At 48.2% G+C, this 21,672-nt stretch overlaps 3 non-coding genes across 3 annotated transcripts; all 3 read right to left on the bottom strand.

Annotated features, from left to right (window-relative positions):
• Window positions 1–1,443: 1,443 nt before the first annotated feature.
• Window positions 1,444–1,584, bottom strand: LOC138496464 (U4 spliceosomal RNA). Its single transcript, XR_011277973.1, has one exon. It is a non-coding gene; the product is annotated as a U4 spliceosomal RNA (small nuclear RNA).
• Window positions 1,585–15,101: 13,517 nt separating this feature from the next.
• Window positions 15,102–15,242, bottom strand: LOC138496465 (U4 spliceosomal RNA). Its single transcript, XR_011277974.1, has one exon. It is a non-coding gene; the product is annotated as a U4 spliceosomal RNA (small nuclear RNA).
• Window positions 15,243–18,750: 3,508 nt separating this feature from the next.
• Window positions 18,751–18,891, bottom strand: LOC138496466 (U4 spliceosomal RNA). The gene has a single exon (XR_011277975.1). It is a non-coding gene; the product is annotated as a U4 spliceosomal RNA (small nuclear RNA).
• Window positions 18,892–21,672: the final 2,781 nt, after the last annotated feature.

Here is a 21,672-nt window from a genome sequence, read left to right on the forward strand (position 1 = left end):
CAGAGAGTCTCTGAACAAAGGACAAGGCCGTTGCCGGCAAACACTCTTCTCAGCTTTGGGTCGGCCGCCTTAAACGTCGACCCAAGCATTGAGAAGAAGCTCGGAGGAGTGCCACAACAAGCATCAACCAGCGTCCATCTTTTAAGGACTTTTTCGAAGCAGTCGAGCTCTCAAACTGCGACCGGCTGCACCACTGTGGCTGTTCTCACGCTGCAGTCACTAAAGCCGTCTGAGAACTCTCGACCAGCGTTCCAGATCCACCAACCAGCACACAGACAACGATTCTTCACCCCGAGCCGCCGGGTAGGGCAGCCTGCAGCCGTCCGCCCAGCCTCGCTTACCAAACTGCCTGCCAACTGATATCCGCATCTGTCGTCCCTCTTGAACTCTGTCGCCGGAGCTACAAAGCATGCTGGAAGCCACTCGATGCTGTCGAGTACCAAGATCATCTCAAACACCAATTACATTGTGGTTCTGTCCCCCTGGTCCTTCTCCGAAGGCCCTTAGTGACATTTACGACCTCTTGCTCCCTTGCTGCTGCAACCAAATAACCTTGAACAGTTCAGACTGATTGCTTTACCGACTGCACTCCTGTCAGTATCCAGAGTGCATCCCTCTCCTTTGTGAAACTGTCTGTCCCCTGTTTTCCTTTATAGGGTGGGTTGTATTTTGTAGTGTGTTAGAACTGTCTGTTGTATTAATACTAAAGTAGATATTTGTATACAACCTTGACTGGACAGTCCCTTTTATCAGTGGGTCACAATTGTTTTTTCGCTCTGTTGCAACTAACCAGCCTGACGTTCCGTCCACTGTTCGGACCCCTTCCGGTGTACTAGAGGTGTGGGACTGATTGATGGTCTAGAAAGCGATATTCCTCCCTGGACCACTAGTGCCCCGGAAGTTGATTCGTCACACCAAGAGAGGTCGGGTTGTTGACTCCACGTGAATATGTGTCTATAGAATGCATGGGGACAGAAATGCCCTTTTGCCTCTCTTGGGAAGACTGAGATGGTGAGCGAAGGCCAAAGGTAAAGCGACCCCTCTGCTGCGGTTGGCTTCAGTGGCAGCCAGACCTCCCTGAGTAACCATCCAACAATCTGATGACTTTCGCAAGAGCAGATGTGGCAAAGAGGATCGAAGGCAGACAGGTCACTGTCTGCTAGGTTCTGAAAGCTCATGGTTTTCATGTCGTGCGATCAGGAAGGCAGCGAGACAACTGAGGCGCTTAATGCACCTGCTGCATGGTCACGGTTCCATAGACTTCGCTGCGCCGCTTGGAGTTTACGAATGCGCTAGCTTCTGGAAGTAAACCCCTTTGTTGAGGGTAGGCCACGAGAGAACAAAGAATAGAAGGGATGGGTTCCGAAAAACACACCCCTCTTGCTAGGTCTTCTCCAGTGGAGTAAAAGCGTCATTGTCTCCTTTTCAAACAAATCGGTTCAGCCTCCGTAGAGACTGTCAAAAATTACCAATTCCAGCTATATTTCAAGCTGTCATGGCGGGGTATTGGGTAAAGTTTTCAATAAGCAATAATCGCGCCTCGGTTAAACCTCATGAGCTACGATACTGCCACTGCGCAAAGCTAAAGCACCTGACCCAGAGGCCCGTGCGCCCCGGGAATGGATTCCCATTTAACTTGCACTGATCCCAGCAAGCTCCATCCTGAGCATCCTTTGTCAAACTCATAAAACCGCCTGGATTCCAGTGCCGAGATTTGTTGAGGTGAACACCTGTATCATCTTGCGCTCACCAAACTGACAGCAAATATAGTAGCAAGGTATGCATAGGATTCTGGGAGTAAACATGCAAATGAGCAGGCTGCTACCTGTGCGCTCTTTCCCTTAGCATGATCGGTGGCCTGTTGGCAAGTGACCCCGCCCTCCTGAGAGATTATTGGGCAGGCCGCTGCCAAGGCAACATGGGAGAGGCTTGAGAATGCAAAGAGCCATTGGAGGATTGCACAGGAGCGAGGACAGCATCGAGAAATGGGCTCCTTTGGGGACAGGTGAAGTGATGCTCCACCAGGACGACCAGCTGTTTCTGCAGTGCAGCCAGGACATTGACAAGAAGTGAATCAATTTGTCTCTGAGCGTTCCAACTGTTGACCAAACCATTACAATTTCGATACATTTCCATGCCATCACATACCTACCTGTTTGTGATAATTGCACTTGTCCTTGAAAATAGACCCGATTTTGCAGGGGACTCTGGGAAAAGTGAAAAGGTCCTATGTAATTCACGTCTTGTACCCTGTCTCATAGGGCGGACCCTGCAATTCTACTTCCACTCCACTGCCAAAAATGAAGCGGCCTTGCCCTGTTCAGGCTTTTTGCTGTAGCCCCTGGGCCTTTGCAGAGCCATCTGCTTAGTGTGGCTCTGCCACTGAGGTCAGAAGAGAACATTTAGCCTGAGAAACGGCTGTCTGTGTGTGCAGCTTGGAGAAGACACTGTTGCCATGGGAAAGACATGCCTGTTTGCTGTGCAAATGAAGTGCAGACACAGACAGAAGAGACCACTTGACTGGTAGGAATTGAAGAACCTGACCAAGAGTGAGGAATTAGACCATCCGCACGGGGAGTGTGCGCTCCGCCTGGGCTGGTTTGATACTTTTAAAAAAGAAATGGAATGTTGGTAGGTAAACCTCCTGGAAATGTGTGGGGCTATCCCGCACACATTTCCCAATGGACACTGCACAACAAACACATAGTCAAGTGCACTCTGGGGGACACAGTCTACCGGTGCGGTCCTCCTGTCACATTTAGCTGCAATGTGACAGCCATGGGTACATCAAAGCATCTCTGAAGGGGGAAGGCAACGCCTTCCTCCGGCCCTGGTCAGCCTACTTAAAATAGCAAAGGCTCCATCGATATGCCCTGCCTATTGTTAGGTTCTCTCTGATGGCAGCGCATACTGATGAGAGTTAAGTGAAGCAGGCCTGCCAAGAGGCCTGTTCACAGAACTAACACAGGGCAGGAAACCCCAACACCTTTTTCATATGCAATGTGTCAGCTTGAAGCTAGCTCCCACCCCTCTGTATGAAGGCCATTGAATGTCATGTGTGGAACAACTGTTTACAGTAGGCAACCGCTGCAGGGCCACCCCCTTTCAGAGGGAAGATATATGTGATTTGATGCAGACAGTCTGTTCTCGAGCTCAATTAACCAGAGAGCCACTTTGATCCACAGGAGACAGGAAGATGGGTGCGGCTTAGTAGTACATGTTGTCACCCCTTACCTTTCCTGTTGCAAAGCACTCTGGTCATGACCTTACGCATGACAGAAGATTGGTGGTGGGGACCCAGGATTGGGTCTTTAAGGTAGGCTTAGCATGCTCCAATCACTGGGGCCCATTTGGCTTTAAAAGAGGGCTGAGCCCCTCACTAAGCAGATCATCCGACGACTTCAAAAGGAGTACGAAGAAGGACTCATTCGGACCCTCGGTGATGGTACAGTCTGCCTCACGGCTTCCGCCAGTGAAGGAAGTCCAGGATTTCCAAGAGGGAAGCAAAATACCTCCCAAAACATCTCCCACGGAACAGAGGGAGATACCCGACTCAGAGGATCCATCAAGCAGCACCAGAACCAGTACCCAGCCAGCACACAGCGTGCCCTGCTAGGTTAAGCCAGCAAGATTCCTAGGTGGGAAGTGCCAGAGAGTCTCTGAACAAAGGACAAGGCCGTTGCCGGCAAACACTCTTCTCAGCTTTGGGTCGGCCGCCTTAAACGTCGACCCAAGCATTGAGAAGAAGCTCGGAGGAGTGCCACAACAAGCATCAACCAGCGTCCATCTTTTAAGGACTTTTTCGAAGCAGTCGAGCTCTCAAACTGCGACCGGCTGCACCACTGTGGCTGTTCTCACGCTGCAGTCACTAAAGCCGTCTGAGAACCCTCGACCAGCGTTCCAGATCCACCAACCAGCACACAGACAACGATTCTTTACCCCGAGCCGCCGGGTAGGGCAGCCTGCAGCCGTCCGCCCAGCCTCGCTTACCAAACTGCCTGCCAACTTATATCCGCATCTGTCGTCCCTCTTGAACTCTGTCGCCGGAGCTACAAAGCATGCTGGAAGCCACTCGATGCTGTCGAGTACCAAGATCATCTCAAACACCAGTTACATTGTGGTTCTGTCCCCCTGGTCCTTCTCCGAAGGCCCTTAGTGACATTTACGACCTCTTGCTCCCTTGCTGCTGCAACCAAATAACCTTGAACAGTTCAGACTGATTGCTTTACCGACTGCACTCCTGTCAGTATCCAGAGTGCATCCCTCTCCTTTGTGAAACTGTTGTGGAAATCGATATAATATTGTGACCCCAATCGCATTGTTTAAATGTATGTTGGCCTACGCCAAGCTGTCTAAAGAATATTGTGAACATAGGTTCCGCGGCAAGGTCTTGACCTTAATATATTGTGTAAGCTGCCATCTTGGATCTAGCCACCATTTTAGGTATTCTTGCAGTGTGGAAGTCACCCCGAATCACAAAATGGAGGCCGAATGACATTGCGAGTAAGACTTCGGCCATGGTGACCTCCGCACACGTGAATGAATAATATGTCCGCAGGCTACTTGTTAGGGTCATGAACTAAGACCCTGTCCTCTGTTTAGCCTAGGTGTAAATATGTAACTGTATCAGCGGAACCGATCTAATATATGGAGATTGTATGTTCGACCTGGCTACGAACCCTAGCCATGGTTCCAGAAATGGTTAACTTGTAAGAGGGCTGGCCAATGCAGTACTAAATGTATAAAAACCCAAGCATCCCGATGATCGGTCTCTCCCACTTTCAGTGCGAACCTAACGTTGAAGGTTCGTGTGTTAGTCAGAGGGCCGAATAGCTATTCGCATGTCAATTGACCTTGATAACTTGGTAACTTTGTAACTTTGAAATAAAGCGCTTTATATGGTCCTTTGTAACCTGTGTTGGTGTGTTTCCATTTGGGCTTCCCGGCCTCATGTCAATTTCTCTGTTTCCACAGTTGGCGCCCGAATAGGGACCCTCAAGATTGATGCCGGATCATTGAAGGTTGACGCAGACTATCGAATCGGGATCGGACGGTGTGATTCTGCGGGCCCGACCGATCGAGACGCGATACCTCGGCAGCGCTGCACGATCCGATCCTTGGGCGATAGTCGTGCGGTCTGACACGGCATCTTGACGAGGGTCCAAATCCGAGGCGGGCAGATTTGCCGAAACCACTGAACGCAGGTAAACTTTGTTAGTTGAAGTCCTTTGAAAACCGTACGGTCCTCCTTAGGTTTGGTCAGGTGTAGTCGTGACCCGGCTCTTAATTTAACCCTGACAATTTGAATTTGGCGTATTGTATCTGCAGACACAATTATTGGACCAGGTAACACCAATTCTTTGAGAAATGCCTGGGAAATTGTCTAGCTGTTTTAGGGCTCTATTCCGCAGCGATCGACAATCTTTGGAATTTAGCCGTCCGGCACCACAGGAGGGGTCGCCGGCGTGTACTATGTACTGTAAGTATGGCATTGGTAGTATTGTATTTAATGACATTTGGCACAGACAGACCAGAAATGCCTCCGAATTTCAGTGGCCAATCAATGGTAGTTTTGAGATCCCCCGTATTGAATACTTAGAGTCGATTTTGCTTAAGAAGAAGGCTAGGCCAGCAGCCTTTGATGTGTTACAAAATTGGAAAAAGGAAGCATTACAGCAGCTTAAAAGTAGGGATAAACATGCACGACGTCATAAAACGAATGCCGAAAAGGCATTGTTATATGACAAGGAAAAACGATTAGATGAAACCCAGAAAATGGACAGAGCTTTTTCGCTCGGAGTCCAGAAAATTTACCCTTCTAAAGATTTCCATGTTTCCGAGGAGTTTATTGAGAAAATATTAAACGAACGGAGGCCTGATTCTTCAGCGCCACCTCCGTATGCTCCTGTTGTGGGCGCTCTTCCCATTCCTGCTATTGCTCCTATCGTTATTCCTACTCCTCTTACACAGCCTACTACCCCTAGTTCCTTAGTTGTCGCTCCTCCGTCTATTTCGTCTGTTACTTTACCTCTTTCCCCTGCACCCATGTTAGGTTCACCTACACTTTCGATTTCGGGGAGTCCTGTGTTTATTAAATCAGATCCTGGTGCAGGGTCGAGGATAGTGACTCGTAGTACTGTTCCTGCGGGCAGGAAACAGGAACTATTTGCTTGGGCTAAACATTGCATGGAAAAAGGTGATCAAACTGAGGTATTTTCAACATTATCTAATTTGCACGATTTTCCTGAGAAAAACGTTTTTATTGAAGGACTGGGGATTCATTTAGGTGTAATGTGGGGTAGATTGCAGACTTCGGATCTCCCACAAGGGGTAAGAGATCTGAACGCTTTGGCACTCTCAAGGGATACCGAACAGAAAGTATATGGACATGTTGATAGATTGTTTGAGTTTAGACAGGATTTTGAAAGATTACAAAATGAGGATGATGAGGACGATAGGATATATATGCAGAAACGGTTCCTTTCGTGCCGAAGATCAGCACCCGAGGAAGTACGGATCTGTACTAGAGATGCGGTTCGATGGATCTCGGATTCATCAATACCGCCGGATGAGGTATACGATACATATAGTCAATATACGGTAGAAATGCAAAGGAAGGTAATTCAAGTGATGGTACAGCACTTGCAGGAAGAATGTATAAGAAAGAAGGTTGGTTGCCCCACAGAGTTATTAGGTATTTGTAAAAGAGCTTTTTCGCCTGACACTTCCACAGCTGCTTTAGCGCTTGATTTGGCCTTATTACTCAGTAAGCGGTCGGAGGTCCCTATATCTCAGTTGCCTATGAGAGAGGTCCCTCCGACCCTTGTCCCAAAAGTAGAAATCCCCGCCAACGCGGCGACTGGTGCTCCCGCGGTGGATATCCCAGCACATTACGTATCACAGTTTGTTCACGTCCCGTTCTCTCGACAGGAAGTGAACACGATCAGACAATCAGTCCCTGATATTAGGAAGAACCCGACAGGGTTTTATAAAGAAATAGAATCCGTTTTGCAGTCTTCCGTGTTCACCTTAAGTGACATGGATTTATTGTTTCCAGTGCTTTTACCTGTTGATGTATGGAAGCAGGTACGGACGGTAGATGATGTGCCGGGGTTAGGGGATACATGGGTAAATCTAACTAGAATAGATGGGGAACGACCAGCTGGTGAGAAACCACCCCAGGTAATACTCACTTTACCTGATAGAATAGTTGCCAAATTGAAAACTATAATTCCAGAAAAAAGGATTATTTGGGACAAGCTTACGGCCTGTGTCCAAGGAAAAACTGAAGGTACCACTGAATTCTTTAATAGGTTTGAACAGGTGTTCTCCGACTTCAGTGGACAGGATTTGGGTACAGAGTCGGGGAAGAGGTTGTTTGTGGACAAATTTGTGCGTGGATTGTTGCCCGACATCCAGTCACAAATTATGTCCTCAGAGAGCGCTTGGCAGGCAAAATCTCAGTCAGAGGTTTTGCATATGGCTCAGTATTATGAAAATCGGGTTAATAACGAGAAAGAGAAAATCGAAAAAAGAAGGGGTGACCTAAAGACTAAGGTATTGTTGCAGCAAATTGTCAGGCACCCCAGAGGAGGTACGACACAAACTAGAGGTCAGTACATTCCAAGAGGAAATACTCCTCTAAATTCTATTAATATTAATCAGTGTGCTTATTGCCGCCAGGAAGGTCACTGGCGAGCACAGTGCCCTGCCCTCCGTCAGAGGTCAGGAGGCACATTCGGAGGTATGGGTAGGCGACCACAGGGCCGCCCTGGAGCAGGGGGTCCTGATAGAGGTCAGCTTCTACGAGATCCCCAGCAACCTTTTTCACAGGAAAATCAGACTTCGAGTATGGACTCAAGAAATATATTTGATCACCCTTCCACCGTCTATCTTTCTGAGGAACTTCCCTTTGATGAAGTTCTGCCTTACTAGGATTGCCCGAAGCAGCGTTTGGAACCTTTACCTATTCCCGTTATTCAGAAGGGCCCCTATGTTGAATTATTGGTGGGGAATAGGAAACATCAGTTCTTGATCGACACTGGAGCGCAGAAGTGCTCCATTGACCATTCTCGGGTTCCAAACATTCCCCTGTCAGGGCAAACGGATGTTTCTATAGGGTTCTCTGGTATACCAACTGTTTGTCCGGTCTCTGCACCGGTACCCATTTCTTTGGGCCCTTTTACAGACCAGTGCCCTTTTCTTCTTACTTCAAACTGTGGAGAAAATTTGCTGGGGTTAAATTTGTTGAAGAAATTGAACGCAGTGATTCATTGTTCCCCTGACGGAATAAAATTAACAGTTTTACCACAGCAACCTTTTAACTCCCAATACTTGACCCGACCTCTACCTCCCGAATTTGGCATTGTCCCAGAATATTTGTGGGCAATAGCCGACAATGATGTCGGGATATTGCACATTGACCCTGTTAAGATAGTATTGAAACATGGGGTTAAACTGCCGCGCATTCCGCAATATAAAATTTCAGTTGAGGGCGAGCGCGCTTTGAAATGCATTGTCTCCGATTTTGTACATCGTGGAGTGATCGAAGAGATTACAGGTAGCTTATGTAATAGTCCGATCTTACCGGTATATAAGAAAGGCGACAATGCAATTCCGTACCGGTTTATAATAGATCTTCGTGCTATTAACCGGGTAGTGGCCCCACAATTTCCAATCGTGCCGGATGTAACAACAATCTTAACAATGATCCCTGCTACGGCTACGCACTTCAGTGTCGTAGATTTGAAAAACGCCTTCTTTAGTATTCCGATACACAAGGAGAGCAGGTATTTGTTTGCGTTCACCTTGGGGGGACGCTCATTTACATTCACAAGGGCACCTCAAGGGTACACTGAAAGTCCTAGTATCTATAGTAGAGCCTTAAAAGAGCAGCTCGACACCCTTGAACTGCCACCTACTTGCACGCTGCTTCAATATGTAGACGATTTGCTCTTAGCTGCAGACTCTGAGAAAGCTTGTAAAGAAGGCACTATATTGTTGCTTGTTCATTTAGCTGAACATGGTCACAAAGCTTCACTTAAGAAATTTCAATATTGTTGCCAGGAGGTTGCCTATTTAGGCTACCTCCTGTCAAAGGAGGGGAGAAGATTGACACCTGAACGAATAAAACACATTTCTGGCATGTCTGTCCCAAAAACACAGAAGGAAGTCAGAGCCCTGATAGGGATGGCGTCCTACTGTAGACTGTGGATCCCGAATTTTGCCCTAGTGGTAAAACCGATGTTGGCTTTGACGAGGAAGGGCATTTCTTTGCCACTGCCATGGGAATCGGAACATCAACGATCATTTGAGCTTCTCAAAGCCGCGCTGTGTTCAGCACCGGTTCTGGGTACACCAAATTACGATAAGGCCTTTGTGTTGTTTGTGCATGAATGTAATGGATGTGCTTTGTCTGTGTTAACGCAGGAACATGGAGGGAAGAATAGGCCGTGCGGCTATTATTCCTCCGCCCTTGATCCTGTCGCATGCGCTTTGCCGCGATGTCTGCGCGCTGTTGCTGCTGCTGCTGCGTCTGTAAAACAGAGTGAGGGGATGGTCCTAGGCCACGATTTGATTCTGATGGTACCTCACTCTGTTGATATTCTATTGAATAAAACTCAAACACAACACCTTACTTCTGCCCGGTTGACCAGGTATGAATTAGTTCTATTTGCACCTCATATCCAAATTAAAAGGTGTTGTGTTCTCAATCCGGCTGAACTTTTGCCTCTCCCGCAAACTTCTGCTTGCGGCGATGATGGATCACATGACTGCCTGTACGCCACCGAACAAGAAACAAAGGGCAGAATAGACCTCTCAGATACTCCTTTGGAGAATGTGGAAGGGGAGCTGTTTTGTGATGGCTCCTGCTTTAAACTTCCGAATGGCACATCTACAGCTGCTTATGCAGTTACTACTTTGAACAAGATCGTAGAAACTAAAAGGATTCCGCATAACTCTGCGCAGGCCGCAGAGATTATAGCGTTGACTCGTGCTTGTGAGCTCTCCCAAGGGCATAGAGTTAATATCTATACGGATAGTCAGTACGCCTTTGGGGTGGCTCACAACTTCGGAAAATTGTGGTCGGAAAGAGGGTTTCTGACCTCACATGGGACCAAGATTCAGCATGGTCCCTTAATAGTACAGTTACTTTTAGCACTCTCACTCCCTAAACAACTAGCGATTATGAAATGTGCAGCTCATCGTAAGGTCATAGATGATGTGGGCAAAGGAAATGCTTTTGCAGACTCGATAGCTAGACAAACAGCTACAGACCTTAGCACAGACATGTATACCTCAAGGGAAGTAAGAGATGGTTGTATAATAGATGAAGGCATTGGGTCTGTGCGAGATATTCAGACTGATGCCTCTGTTGATGAATCTAGGAAATGGGCTGAAGGCATGGGGAAATTGGATGACGAAGGGTGTTGGGTGGACGCATCTGACGGGAAATGGTTGCTTCCTGATTCTTATGTATTAGCAATGGTCACAATGGCACACGGTCCAACACATGTGTGTGCCCAGCAAATTGCGAAGATATTACAGCAGGTTTGGGTGAATGATAAAATTTTGGAAACTGAAAATACGTTAGTAATTGTATGATTTGCCTACAACACAATGTGGGTAAAGGGACAGTGACTCCAAGGGGTAGTTTCGGGCCCCCCTCTGTCCCCTTTGAAACCATTCACCTTGATTTCATTGAAATGGAACGTTGTAATAACTTGAAATATGTTCTTGTTATCATTTGTGCTTTTAGCAAGTGGGTCGAGGCTTTCCCTGCCAAAGATGCTACCGCCATGACCACCGCAAAGATCTTGGTGAAAGAATATTTTCCTCGATTTGGGCTCCCGAGGATAATCTGGTCGGATAACGGCCCACATTTCATCGCAGCTGTAATATTGCAAATATGTGTTGCCTTAGGGATTGAGAAACGTTTTCATTCAGCTAGGCACCCTCAAAGTGCGGGGTTGGTAGAAAGACACAACGGTATTTTGAAAAACAAACTTGCAAAAACATGTGCTGAGACTAAATTAAAATGGCCAGATGCTTTACCTATTGTATTGTTAGCTATGCGCACCACACCCCAGACTAGAACTGGGCTTTCTCCATTTGAGGTGGTAATGGGAAGGCCTGCTAATATTTGGGGCCTCCCTAAACCTAAAGCCCTGAGGGATGTGGAGAATGTATTGCTTGTAGATTATTGTAATCAATTGACTAAAAACCTGTATTTCATCTACCACCAGGTGAAGGCCGCCTTACCTGTACGGTTTAGGGGCCCAGGACACGATATATTGCCCGGCAGCTGGATCCTGGTAAAGGCCTACGAAAGGTCTTCCTGTCTCGCGCCTCGCTGGCGGGGACCCTACCAGGTTTTATTGGTCACCAGGACGGCAGTGCGGGTGGCAGGAAAGAAGAACTGGATACATGCAACACACATCAAGAAGATCCCTCACCCGACGCCACAAGTTACAGAAGAAACAGAACCCCTCGCTGATGCTACACCTTCTGATCTCGGAGTAGCAAGCAGCGTTGTGAGTGCGTCGGAGAAGTTCTCTGAGCCTGAGGAGCTCGGGGAGCCGTCCATTTTGTCTCCGCACTCCCTTGATCAATCACTTCCGGAAACTCTGGTTTCAAGTTCTGCGACTTCCGTCGCCACCGACGTGACGCTCCCCTCAGGGAGCGACGATACTTTGCTTTTGGATTCGGAAAACCTGGGTACCATCAGGTACAACCTTCGAGCACGAAAATAAAATCGTTGCACGAGTATCATGCATCTGGAAGAAAAAGGAGTGATTGGAATACTATTGTATTTCCCTTTTTTTCGGAACACAGAAAAGGAGGGTTCTGTTGGCTAGGGTTGGGAAGGACTAAGAAGTCGCGCGGCCGAAGTGCCGCCAGCAACGAACATTGGGGCCGTCGATCGGGACAACCATGATGCCTGCCGCCTTCACCGCTGCTCCTCGTATTGAACTATTAGATAAGGAGGTGACCAGTTCGAATAATGGACAATGTGCCTGGGCCCTGAAAACGTACTGTTGTGTTCTTGTTTTGATTATTGTTAGTTTTGCAACTGCTGCCGTGGGACTTTGGTACTTTGAAGAGATTTATCCTTTGAAGCCTCTGTTACCGACCGAAATTGTAACAACTGTTTTGACTCCCTCTGTACACCTTCACACTCTGTCCCCTAGGGACTCTCGGCATAGACAGAAATATTATAATAACACCCTGATGATAGTGATGAATGCTACGCATGCTATTTTTAATAAGAGTAATTGTTGGATTTGCACGCATTTGCCACAACATGGGAACAAGGGACTGGGATGGTATATACATCCCTTACCTCTAACGACTTCCTGCTATGCCTCTCTTAGAGCACTCTTCTTTGGCCGATGGAATGATAGCATCTCAGGGAACTTCGATGGCACTAATTTGAATGAATTTGAGAGACGTGAATTGACTCCCCTGGGATGCTCGCTTTTCGCAAATAGGAGTAGACCTAATATCGCTTCTATTAGGCCGTCTGATAAGCTTTCCTTTCCTTTCCAAAATCTAGTTTCTTTCAAGATGGCTCCGATAGGCAATAAGGATGCCATGACTCCTTCTTATTCTGTAAATCACAATCCTGATTCTGTCCCTTTCTGTGTACAAAGAAATGGCACTAGGCCAATGGGAGATTTTGAGCCTTGTATACATATTGTAAATTTGACTGGGGAAAATAGGCCTTTGTATGTAGGGGGACCCGTTTATTTTGTTTGTGGTAGTTTAGCTTTTCCCTGGTTGCCCAAGGATTGGCAGGGGACCTGTTATTTAGGGATATTGTTACCAGGTGTATTTATAGCCAGTACCTTAGAGGTATCCAAGGCTCGCCCGCGACGAGATAGTGATGGAGATACCCCCGGACAAGTGTTCGGGGATATAGCCAAATCAGTAGTCCCCTTTTGGGGACAAATAGCAAATTCAGAAAACATTAGGGGATTAGCGAGGGTATTGGAGAAAACGATCAACCGGACCACGGACATACTTTACAATATGACCTTAGAGCAAAAGGCGATAAGATTGGTAGCACTGCAAAATCGAATGGCATTAGATGTCATTTTAGCCGAACGAGGTGGAGTATGTAAATTAGTGGGGTCCGCTTGTTGCGTTTTTGTACCAGATTCTTCACCAACAATATTTAAAGCAATTCAGAACTTACACATTCTTAGTTCTGAAGTCCATATCCCAGTAGGAGACTGGAGCCTTAGTACCTGGTTTTGGGATTCTCTGCGATCTTGGGGGTGGAAGGTGCTTTCTGTCATTTTAGGTATTTTAGGGACTCTGTTATTTCTTTGCTGTTGTTTCCAATGCCTCCCAAGTATATGCGGAATGATGGGGGAATGTTGTGCCCAGGTAATGAGCGCAATAGGGCGTAAGATATACACTCCGAAGACAGCATCTAAAGAGTTCATGTTGCAAGAAGTTCTTACGAACGACCTTATGGCTATTGATATTTCAGACAATGATGCGGAACCTATGGATGATAATGCCTTCAAGTATTTTCAAAAGTATTAGAAAATTATGTTTTAGCACTTGGCATAGGCCAAAAGGAGGGTCTGTGGAAATCGATATAATATTGTGACCCCAATCGCATTGTTTAAATGTATGTTGGCCTACGCCAAGCTGTCTAAAGAATATTGTGAACATAGGTTCCGCGGCAAGGTCTTGACCTTAATATATTGTGTAAGCTGCCATCTTGGATCTAGCCACCATTTTAGGTATTCTTGCAGTGTGGAAGTCACCCCGAATCACAAAATGGAGGCCGAATGACATTGCGAGTAAGACTTCGGCCATGGTGACCTCCGCACACGTGAATGAATAATATGTCCGCAGGCTACTTGTTAGGGTCATGAACTAAGACCCTGTCCTCTGTTTAGCCTAGGTGTAAATATGTAACTGTATCAGCGGAACCGATCTAATATATGGAGATTGTATGTTCGACCTGGCTACGAACCCTAGCCATGGTTCCAGAAATGGTTAACTTGTAAGAGGGCTGGCCAATGCAGTACTAAATGTATAAAAACCCAAGCATCCCGATGATCGGTCTCTCCCACTTTCAGTGCGAACCTAACGTTGAAGGTTTGTGTGTTAGTCAGAGGGCCGAATAGCTATTCGCATGTCAATTGACCTTGATAACTTGGTAACTTTGTAACTTTGAAATAAAGCGCTTTATATGGTCCTTTGTAACCTGTGTTGGTGTGTTTCCATTTGGGCTTCCCGGCCTCATGTCAATTTCTCTGTTTCCACACTGTCTGTCCCCTGTTTTCCTTTATAGGGTGGGTTGTATTTTGTAGTGTGTTAGAACTGTCTGTTGTATTAATACTAAAGTAGATATTTGTATACAACCTTGACTGGACAGTCCCTTTTATCAGTGGGTCACAATTGTTTTTTCGCTCTGTTGCAACTAACCAGCCTGACGTTCCGTCCACTGTTCGGACCCCTTCCGGTGTACTAGAGGTGTGGGACTGATTGATGGTCTAGAAAGCGATATTCCTCCCTGGACCACTAGTGCCCCGGAAGTTGATTCGTCACACCAAGAGAGGTCGGGTTGTTGACTCCACGTGAATATGTGTCTATAGAATGCATGGGGACAGAAATGCCCTTTTGCCTCTCTTGGGAAGACTGAGATGGTGAGCGAAGGCCAAAGGTAAAGCGACCCCTCTGCTGTGGTTGGCTTCAGTGGCAGCCAGACCTCCCTGAGTAACCATCCAACAATCTGATGACTTTCGCAAGAGCAGATGTGGCAAAGAGGATCGAAGGCAGACAGGTCACTGTCTGCTAGGTTCTGAAAGCTCATGGTTTTCATGTCGTGAGATCAGGAAGGCAGCGAGACAACTGAGGCGCTTAATGCACCTGCTGCATGGTCACGGTTCCATAGACTTCGCTGCGCCGCTTGGAGTTTACGAATGCGCTAGCTTCTGGAAGTAAACCCCTTTGTTGAGGGTAGGCCACGAGAGAACAAAGAATAGAAGGGATGGGTTCCGAAAAACACACCCCTCTTGCTAGGTCTTCTCCAGTGGAGTAAAAGCGTCATTGTCTCCTTTTCAAACAAATCGGTTCAGCCTCCGTAGAGACTGTCAAAAATTACCAATTCCAGCTATATTTCAAGCTGTCATGGCGGGGTATTGGGTAAAGTTTTCAATAAGCAATAATCGCGCCTCGGTTAAACCTCATGAGCTACGATACTGCCACTGCGCAAAGCTAAAGCACCTGACCCAGAGGCCCGTGCGCCCCGGGAATGGATTCCCATTTTACTTGCACTGATCCCAGCAAGCTCCATCCTGAGCATCCTTTGTCAAACTCATAAAACCGCCTGGATTCCAGTGCCGAGATTTGTTGAGGTGAACACCTGTATCATCTTGCGCTCACCAAACTGACAGCAAATATAGTAGCAAGGTATGCATAGGATTCTGGGAGTAAACATGCAAATGAGCAGGCTGCTACCTGTGCGCTCTTTCCCTTAGCATGATCGGTGGCCTGTTGGCAAGTGACCCCGCCCTCCTGAGAGATTATTGGGCAGGCCGCTGCCAAGGCAACATGGGAGAGGCTTGAGAATGCAAAGAGCCATTGGAGGATTGCACAGGAGCGAGGACAGCATCGAGAAATGGGCTCCTTTGGGGACAGGTGAAGTGATGCTCCACCAGGACGACCAGCTGTTTCTGCAGTGCAGCCAGGACATTGACAAGAAGTGAATCAATTTGTCTCTGAGCGTTCCAACTGTTGACCAAACCATTACAATTTCGATACATTTCCATGCCATCACATACCTACCTGTTTGTGATAATTGCACTTGTCCTTGAAAATAGACCCGATTTTGCAGGGGACTCTGGGAAAAGTGAAAAGGTCCTATGTAATTCACGTCTTGTACCCTGTCTCATAGGGCGGACCCTGCAATTCTACTTCCACTCCACTGCCAAAAATGAAGCGGCCTTGCCCTGTTCAGGCTTTTTGCTGTAGCCCCTGGGCCTTTGCAGAGCCATCTGCTTAGTGTGGCTCTGCCACTGAGGTCAGAAGAGAACATTAAGCCTGAGAAAGGGCTGTCTGTGTGTGCAGCTTGGAGAAGACACTGTTGCCATGGGAAAGACATGCCTGTTTGCTGTGCAAATGAAGTGCAGACACAGACAGAAGAGACCACTTGACTGGTAGGAATTGAAGAACCTGACCAAGAGTGAGGAATTAGACCATCCGCACGGGGAGTGTGCGCTCCGCCTGGGCTGGTTTGATACTTGTAAAAAAGAAATGGAATGTTGGTAGGTAAACCTCCTGGAAATGTGTGGGGCTATCCCGCACACATTTCCCAATGGACACTGCACAACAAACACATAGTCAAGTGCACTCTGGGGGACACAGTCTACCGGTGCGGTCCTCCTGTCACATTTAGCTGCAATGTGACAGCCATGGGTACATCAAAGCATCTCTGAAGGGGGAAGGCAACGCCTTCCTCCGGCCCTGGTCAGCCTACTTAAAATAGCAAAGGCTCCCTCGATATGCCCTGCCTATTGTTAGGTTCTCTCTGATGGCAGCGCATACTGATGAGAGTTAAGTGAAGCAGGCCTGCCAAGAGGCCTGTTCACAGAACTAACACAGGGCAGGAAACCCCAACACCTTTTTCATATGCAATGTGTCAGCTTGAAGCTAGCTCCCACCCCTCTGTATGAAGGCCATTGAATGTCATGTGTGGAACAACTGTTTACAGTAGGCAACCGCTGCAGGGCCACCCCCTTTCAGAGGGAAGATATATGTGATTTGATGCAGACAGTCTGTTCTCGAGCTCAATTAACCAGAGAGCCACTTTGATCCACAGGAGACAGGAAGATGGGTGCGGCTTAGTAGTACATGTTGTCACCCCTTACCTTTCCTGTTGCAAAGCACTCTGGTCATGACCTTACGCATGACAGAAGATTGGTGGTGGGGACCCAGGATTGGGTCTTTAAGGTAGGCTTAGCATGCTCCAATCACTGGGGCCCATTTGGCTTTAAAAGAGGGCTGAGCCCCTCACTGAGCAGATCATCCGACGACTTCAAAAGGAGTACGAAGAAGGACTCATTCGGACCCTCGGTGATGGTACAGTCTGCCTCACGGCTTCCGCCAGTGAAGGAAGTCCAGGATTTCCAAGAGGGAAGCAAAATACCTCCCAAAACATCTCCCAGGGAACAGAGGGAGATACCCGACTCAGAGGATCCATCAAGCAGCACCAGAACCGGTACCCAGCCAGCACACAGCGTGCCCTGCTAGGTTAAGCCAGCAAGCTTCCTAGGTGGGAAGTGCCAGAGAGTCTCTGAACAAAGGACAAGGCCGTTGCCGGCAAACACTCTTCTCAGCTTTGGGTCGGCCGCCTTAAACGTCGACCCAAGCATTGAGAAGAAGCTCGGAGGAGTGCCACAACAAGCATCAACCAGCGTCCATCTTTTAAGGACTTTTTCGAAGCAGTCGAGCTCTCAAACTGCGACCGGCTGCACCACTGTGGCTGTTCTCACGCTGCAGTCACTAAAGCCGTCTGAGAACCCTCGACCAGCGTTCCAGATCCACCAACCAGCACACAGACAACGATTCTTCACCCCGAGCCGCCGGGTAGGGCAGCCTGCAGCCGTCCGCCCAGCCTCGCTTACCAAACTGCCTGCCAACTGATATCCGCATCTGTCGTCCCTCTTGAACTCTGTCGCCGGAGCTACAAAGCATGCTGGAAGCCACTCGATGCTGTCGAGTACCAAGATCATCTCAAACACCAGTTACATTGTGGTTCTGTCCCCCTGGTCCTTCTCCGAAGGCCCTTAGTGACATTTACGACCTCTTGCTCCCTTGCTGCTGCAACCAAATAACCTTGAACAGTTCAGACTGATTGCTTTACCGACTGCACTCCTGTCAGTATCCAGAGTGCATCCCTCTCCTTTGTGAAACTGTCTGTCCCCTGTTTTCCTTTATAGGGTGGGTTGTATTTTGTAGTGTGTTAGAACTGTCTGTTGTATTAATACTAAAGTAGATATTTGTATACAACCTTGACTGGACAGTCCCTTTTATCAGTGGGTCACAATTGTTTTTTCGCTCTGTTGCAACTAACCAGCCTGACGTTCCGTCCACTGTTCGGACCCCTTCCGGTGTACTAGAGGTGTGGGACTGATTGATGGTCTAGAAAGCGATATTCCTCCCTGGACCACTAGTGCCCCGGAAGTTGATTCGTCACACCAAGAGAGGTCGGGTTGTTGACTCCACGTGAATATGTGTCTATAGAATGCATGGGGACAGAAATGCCCTTTTGCCTCTCTTGGGAAGACTGAGATGGTGAGCGAAGGCCAAAGGTAAAGCGACCCCTCTGCTGTGGTTGGCTTCAGTGGCAGCCAGACCTCCCTGAGTAACCATCCAACAATCTGATGACTTTCGCAAGAGCAGATGTGGCAAAGAGGATCGAAGGCAGACAGGTCACTGTCTGCTAGGTTCTGAAAGCTCATGGTTTTCATGTCGTGAGATCAGGAAGGCAGCGAGACAACTGAGGCGCTTAATGCACCTGCTGCATGGTCACGGTTCCATAGACTTCGCTGCGCCGCTTGGAGTTTACGAATGCGCTAGCTTCTGGAAGTAAACCCCTTTGTTGAGGGTAGGCCACGAGAGAACAAAGAATAGAAGGGATGGGTTCCGAAAAACACACCCCTCTTGCTAGGTCTTCTCCAGTGGAGTAAAAGCGTCATTGTCTCCTTTTCAAACAAATCGGTTCAGCCTCCGTAGAGACTGTCAAAAATTACCAATTCCAGCTATATTTCAAGCTGTCATGGCGGGGTATTGGGTAAAGTTTTCAATAAGCAATAATCGCGCCTCGGTTAAACCTCATGAGCTACGATACTGCCACTGCGCAAAGCTAAAGCACCTGACCCAGAGGCCCGTGCGCCCCGGGAATGGATTCCCATTTTACTTGCACTGATCCCAGCAAGCTCCATCCTGAGCATCCTTTGTCAAACTCATAAAACCGCCTGGATTCCAGTGCCGAGATTTGTTGAGGTGAACACCTGTATCATCTTGCGCTCACCAAACTGACAGCAAATATAGTAGCAAGGTATGCATAGGATTCTGGGAGTAAACATGCAAATGAGCAGGCTGCTACCTGTGCGCTCTTTCCCTTAGCATGATCGGTGGCCTGTTGGCAAGTGACCCCGCCCTCCTGAGAGATTATTGGGCAGGCCGCTGCCAAGGCAACATGGGAGAGGCTTGAGAATGCAAAGAGCCATTGGAGGATTGCACAGGAGCGAGGACAGCATCGAGAAATGGGCTCCTTTGGGGACAGGTGAAGTGATGCTCCACCAGGACGACCAGCTGTTTCTGCAGTGCAGCCAGGACATTGACAAGAAGTGAATCAATTTGTCTCTGAGCGTTCCAACTGTTGACCAAACCATTACAATTTCGATACATTTCCATGCCATCACATACCTACCTGTTTGTGATAATTGCACTTGTCCTTGAAAATAGACCCGATTTTGCAGGGGACTCTGGGAAAAGTGAAAAGGTCCTATGTAATTCACGTCTTGTACCCTGTCTCATAGGGCGGACCCTGCAATTCTACTTCCACTCCACTGCCAAAAATGAAGCGGCCTTGCCCTGTTCAGGCTTTTTGCTGTAGCCCCTGGGCCTTTGCAGAGCCATCTGCTTAGTGTGGCTCTGCCACTGAGGTCAGAAGAGAACATTAAGCCTGAGAAAGGGCTGTCTGTGTGTGCAGCTTGGAGAAGACACTGTTGCCATGGGAAAGACATGCCTGTTTGCTGTGCAAATGAAGTGCAGACACAGACAGAAGAGACCACTTGACTGGTAGGAATTGAAGAACCTGACCAAGAGTGAGGAATTAGACCATCCGCACGGGGAGTGTGCGCTCCGCCTGGGCTGGTTTGATACTTGTAAAAAAGAAATGGAATGTTGGTAGGTAAACCTCCTGGAAATGTGTGGGGCTATCCCGCACACATTTCCCAATGGACACTGCACAACAAACACATAGTCAAGTGCACTCTGGGGGACACAGTCTACCGGTGCGGTCCTCCTGTCACATTTAGCTGCAATGTGACAGCCATGGGTACATCAAAGCATCTCTGAAGGGGGAAGGCAACGCCTTCCTCCGGCCCTGGTCAGCCTACTTAAAATAGCAAAGGCTCCCTCGATATGCCCTGCCTATTGTTAGGTTCTCTCTGATGGCAGCGCATACTGATGAGAGTTAAGTGAAGCAGGCCTGCCAAGAGGCCTGTTCACAGAACTAACACAGGGCAGGAAACCCCAACACCTTTTTCATATGCAATGTGTCAGCTTGAAGCTAGCTCCCACCCCTCTGTATGAAGGCCATTGAATGTCATGTGTGGAACAACTGTTTACAGTAGGCAACCGCTGCAGGGCCACCCCCTTTCAGAGGGAAGATATATGTGATTTGATGCAGACAGTCTGTTCTCGAGCTCAATTAACCAGAGAGCCACTTTGATCCACAGGAGACAGGAAGATGGGTGCGGCTTAGTAGTACATGTTGTCACCCCTTACCTTTCCTGTTGCAAAGCACTCTGGTCATGACCTTACGCATGACAGAAGATTGGTGGTGGGGACCCAGGATTGGGTCTTTAAGGTAGGCTTAGCATGCTCCAATCACTGGGGCCCATTTGGCTTTAAAAGAGGGCTGAGCCCCTCACTGAGCAGATCATCCGACGACTTCAAAAGGAGTACGAAGAAGGACTCATTCGGACCCTCGGTGATGGTACAGTCTGCCTCACGGCTTCCGCCAGTGAAGGAAGTCCAGGATTTCCAAGAGGGAAGCAAAATACCTCCCAAAACATCTCCCAGGGAACAGAGGGAGATACCCGACTCAGAGGATCCATCAAGCAGCACCAGAACCGGTACCCAGCCAGCACACAGCGTGCCCTGCTAGGTTAAGCCAGCAAGCTTCCTAGGTGGGAAGTGCCAGAGAGTCTCTGAACAAAGGACAAGGCCGTTGCCGGCAAACACTCTTCTCAGCTTTGGGTCGGCCGCCTTAAACGTCGACCCAAGCATTGAGAAGAAGCTCGGAGGAGTGCCACAACAAGCATCAACCAGCGTCCATCTTTTAAGGACTTTTTCGAAGCAGTCGAGCTCTCAAACTGCGACCGGCTGCACCACTGTGGCTGTTCTCACGCTGCAGTCACTAAAGCCGTCTGAGAACCCTCGACCAGCGTTCCAGATCCACCAACCAGCACACAGACAACGATTCTTCACCCCGAGCCGCCGGGTAGGGCAGCCTGCAGCCGTCCGCCCAGCCTCGCTTACCAAACTGCCTGCCAACTGATATCCGCATCTGTCGTCCCTCTTGAACTCTGTCGCCGGAGCTACAAAGCATGCTGGAAGCCACTCGATGCTGTCGAGTACCAAGATCATCTCAAACACCAGTTACATTGTGGTTCTGTCCCCCTGGTCCTTCTCCGAAGGCCCTTAGTGACATTTACGACCTCTTGCTCCCTTGCTGCTGCAACCAAATAACCTTGAACAGTTCAGACTGATTGCTTTACCGACTGCACTCCTGTCAGTATCCAGAGTGCATCCCTCTCCTTTGTGAAACTGTCTGTCCCCTGTTTTCCTTTATAGGGTGGGTTGTATTTTGTAGTGTGTTAGAACTGTCTGTTGTATTAATACTAAAGTAGATAT

This window comes from Ambystoma mexicanum, chromosome 10 (assembly GCF_040938575.1).
Source record: "Ambystoma mexicanum isolate Mex_15411 chromosome 10, UKY_AmexF1_1, whole genome shotgun sequence".
NCBI lineage: Eukaryota > Metazoa > Chordata > Amphibia > Caudata > Ambystomatidae > Ambystoma > Ambystoma mexicanum.